The sequence below is a fragment of the Henckelia pumila genome, chromosome 4 (genome assembly GCF_033568475.1).
Source record: "Henckelia pumila isolate YLH828 chromosome 4, ASM3356847v2, whole genome shotgun sequence".
NCBI lineage: Eukaryota > Viridiplantae > Streptophyta > Magnoliopsida > Lamiales > Gesneriaceae > Henckelia > Henckelia pumila.
Window position 1 is genome coordinate 147,454,074 of NC_133123.1, and position 5,210 is coordinate 147,459,283.

The window sequence follows — 5,210 nt, forward strand, 5'->3', positions numbered from 1 at the left end:
CACGAATTCCCAACCTATGAAGGTCAATCAAGCTACTGTTCTACGGAAACAACCTAGAACGAAACTCAAAATTTCAAAGAAGATCAAAATTTCCATGCCCCCAGATGAATCACCTCATCACTGGCACTAACCCAGTCGAACGACTAATTAGGTCAATCCTAGGAAAACACCTAGACTAACCCCATGTCAATCCGTTACTGCTGGCTTACTCAAAATCCATGAGCTATCCTAGTTGATTACCAATCAACTAATTCCAAGCCAAACTTTATAAAATTACTTGCAATCAATCACGAATTGCTGAATAAGTAACACATGTATCATTACTTCAAGTTTGTACAATTTCTTTATTACAATCCTATGTAATACATTACAATAACCCGAAAATACAACAAGATGTACATCCAATAAATTGAAATGATACAACCAAATTCTGATGATTCATTACAACTGAAATACTGTTTACAAATACATCAATACAATATTTAAAATCATCGAACTTGTCTTCGCTCCTTGAGCATGAAGCTTCCAATCGACACACGCATCGATACAAGCATACTTCCATCCAAGTCTCTCTACATGTCCTCCTGCGAAGAACTCCGGAGAAATGACACTTGTTAGCTAACCAGCTATGCTCTGCGTCAGTGCATGTCAGTCGACTTCTTCTGCTCACGATCTACCATCAGCGTTTTTCTTGTAACCAAATCATGCTTTTGAACATGAAGTTTCCCGTATGCCTACCAAAAGCATCGATACAAGCATACCGGCAAAACCATGTTCTGCACGAGTTTACAGACCTTACGCTCGAAACCTGTCATGCCTTAGGCACTCAAGGTATCTCCGGCGAAGGTCTATCTGACAATCTCTCCAGCTACGAGTGGAGAATCTTCAAGGACTGGAACCACATGGATTACTAAACACCATTCATTCCAAAAAGTCCTCAGAGATATCTGACGTGATATACTCGATCTTCTCTTCCAGTCTTCCTTGGCTGGAATCCATATGTTCTTCGATCAACATCCCAATGCATCGAATGATGAACCGTCCACAGCAGTCAGTCTATCTATCGATATGCTACTACTGGTGTTCTCATCACTGTTGCATTCCTTATTGTAAAAACTTATGCCGCAAACCTCGGCAATGAAGAACCAAATCTTCTTTCGCTAGGCCTCAATAAATCCTACAAGGATAATCAAGAAGTCTTATTATCAATTTCCTAAGTCCCTTGCATACAGCTCTGATACCATAAATGTAGCGACCCGACCCGGATCCACTACCTAATCAGAGTTAAGAGCATAATTAAGCATGCATTTAAATAAAATCTCTGCGGAAGACTTAAATACAAATAAATCGGCGAAATACAACCGGCTAAACAAACTCGATTATACAACTCAATCGAATCGAATTTAAATAAACCTACAGCTAATCCTGCTGTCTTCAAGGTCACTGGCTACTCCAGACTCCTGGTGCTCAATCCTGCACCTACACCTGCCCCGTCGAATAGGGTATCCAGATACACAGAAAATACTGGACGTGAGCTCTAAGCTCAATACGAAAGCACGGATAAACATACAAATATGATGCATGCAAATGACCGGGTATCCATATCTGGGATAACTGTATACGAACTGCTCAGACTGGTGCCTGGAATATAAGATCGTCACATCGGGGTAGCTAACCACTGTGCGCGACCACTCATTCCCGAATCACGGACGTGGACCACGGAGTCCTTCATGTATCAGTACCTAAGGGTACTTGATATCAAACGTCCTAACAGGGCTGAGCAACCCTAACTGGCTCATCTCGAAAGATATACAGATGTACAGGCACAAGATGATATGCACATGCCGCATAACAATAATAACATGCAAACACATAAATGCAACATATAAGCATGCATATCCGCTGGCAATCTCAGTCAGTACTTACGTACCTTTCTAAGGCAGTTCTAGTAGTCCCACTCTAGGTTCCAAGACTATCATCAAGTCTATAATGCAAATACCCATGCATCATTCAATAAGCTCTAAAAGCCTTAACTAAACTATTGCATACTCCTAAATAATTTAAGGAGACCATAGCTATACCTGCGTCCGTCGTCAGCCCACTGATGGCGACTATCCCGCAACTAGGGGTACACCCCTACTGCAGCTCCACAGCTTCGAGCACTGCTCCGCTACTGTGTCAGACACTGTCTGACTCTACTAAAATATGTTCCCTACTCCAACTCTAAAATAAGAGTACCCAAAGCCCTAAATAGAGCCTTGCACACGAAGGAGAGGAACTCGGAATTGGCAAGAAATGAATGCCTCGGACCTTATATTTATAGGCATCGATCGGAACTTCTGATCCTTGATCAGAACGTCCGATCCTGCCATCGGAGCTTCCGAACATCCTCATCTTTCACCTGTCAAAATCTCACTGGTTGACTTCGGATAGGGGTGATCGGAGCTTTCAATCCTGTTCGGAGCTTCCAATCAACCACACGTCATGGATGACGTAATTTGATCGGAGCTTCCGATCGTTCATCGGAGCTTCCGATCACCTTCGGAGCTTCCGATCTGTCTAATCCTCCGGACCATTTCTGATCATTTTGGGTCTATTTTCGGGCTCCGTTAATCCATTTAGAAGTCTTCTTAATCACATTTTACTAAATCTAACATGATCACACGATAATTACTCATTATCGTTAATTTTGGATATGGGCCACTACATTCCGAGATAATAAAAGACTTACATAAAATCGAAGTCCTCGTCGCAAGGATTCCAGAACACTTTTCGGAATTAAAATCGAACGATCGGATCAGAAGTTACGGCGATTTGAAATTTCAAAATCTAAAGAAAAGAAAGAGGGTTCCGCCTCTGTTCTGAAAATTCTGAAGAAAATAAGCTTCCTACACGTTTACAATCTGATTATCTAATTCAAATTCAGATATGTATTGCATCATTTGCAATTTAGTCCCTCAAATCTTTATTAATTGCAATTCAGTCTTCAGCCTTCGTTTTAATTCAATTTCCATCCAAAATAATTTAAGAATATTAGAATTAAAATCGAAACTCTAAATATTCCCAAATTAAATATACTCGGATTAAAATTAAATAAATTCGAATTAATAGAATAATCCCGGCCTTTTGTATTTTAGCCCTTCAAACTTCGATATTTTCAAATCAGTCTCTAATCGGGTTGTATCTTCAAAATTAATCTTCTTTAATTTCCGAAACATGGAATTTAATCTTGAATTCCATAAATATTCAAATCGAATATTTATTCTTTTAATTTAAGAATTCTCAGAATTTAATTCTCACAATCCGTAAATTCTCAAATTAAATATTTTCGGCTCAGAAATTAAATCTATCATTTCCATAACTTCTCAAATCAATATGAGCCCATAATATGGAATTTAATTCTCAATTCCCATAATTAATAATTTAATATTTCTGGGCCTTACAATTCCTCCCCTCTAAGAAATGATTTTGTTCTCGAAATCACATTCAATTGAACTACTCAATCTGATAGACTGAATGATTCTCACTTCAATCATCTAACTCTGAACTTCGTATTTCATTTATTCATCTCATATCAGATTCTTTCTTCGAATCTGCTTCAATTCTTTTGTTTTTGGTATCTCTTCAGTTGTACTTTAAGTCATTGGAAAGAATTCATTCTGAGCTGTTTCTTTCTTCAATATAATATATATCGAATAATCGACTTACCTCAGAATCTTTTCAATATCCATCTCATTGGATTAAAGTACATAAGAAAAATCTACTGATACTTTCTTCTTTTATTCACATGGAACAATTCGGACCCATTGTATCGAGCTGAGAAGAATAAATCTTTCAATCAATCATCAATTCTTTTAGACATCTTATTCAATGACTTTCAGCTTTTTGTGTTGAATTGTTTCTTTCTCTATATTATTCCATGCTCTGCATAGAACATATATCAAGTCTACGCTGTCATTCTGTTCATCGCTTCACAATTAGTATTCCCATTCCTATTCTGAATCTATAAAACAACTCTGCTCTTTCTCAATTCTGAATTGAATGATGTTTAACAAAAATAACTCTTTCGCTTAACGAATCAGTTTTAGCTTCAAAAATTATATCTATCATTCAATTACTTACTCTGATTCATCTTCATTGTTCTTGCTTCATACAGATTTATATTTATCATCTTTGTGTTCCTCAAATCAAATCTGATCTGATATCGACAAATCATGTCTGGTCTGATGTAATATACTTCGGTAGTATCATTTCAACACAAAGAAATCGGATTTCTTTTTATCATATCATCATATCATTATCTCAAAATCGACTCCATAGCTGTTACAGGAATTATAATCATCATATGGCAACACATCAAGTCAAGTAATACTGAATCAGGTATTAAAGTTCTGAGAATATTCTCAACATCTGGAAAATCAACTCAGATAATCCATAAATCGAAGAATGGTATAATGCAATCACATATAACCAACTCTCAGAACATCAGTCAATCAATCGATGCCACATTCTGTCAAATAAATCTAAAGTCTTAATCCTGACAATAGATTTTAATCATTCCTGTAATTTCATCATATCTCTATCTACTTCACAGCTATCTAGTCATATCTGTATCACATCTTATACAGCGTATTCTAAAAATCTGATTAGTCTGTTCAGACTATCTATTAATCAGAGTATAATATGATGTATTCACAGATTTTAAAGTATTCAGAGCTGTTGATCCAATTCAAGGATAATATGTTGTACCTTTACCTCAAAAAGTACTCAAAGTCTTCTGATCATCCGTATTACAATTTAATAATAAACCCAATGTTTCAATCTGAAACATTAATTCTTGGCTTACTGTGACATCTCGCACAATTCTAATCACAGATCGGTGATTTATTCGTACAGACAGATCATCTTATTCAGTAAATTCAATCAATCTGATCATAACTACCACCTCTTTACCTCATCGATACTGCTTCATCATGGTAGTTTCGCAAAATATTCTTTCAAATCATAATCTCGTTTCAATTTTTGGAGTTTCTAAACTATCACTGAACTCATCTAGTCAACGATTTTCAACTTCATCAGAAATATTTATACGTTTAACTTCGAAAACGTACTAATTCTATTACATCTGTTTGCTTTATCTTTTGATAAAACAATTATTGGATGAATCTTAAATTCATTGTTGTGCATTTTCTTCAAAATCTTATATTTCT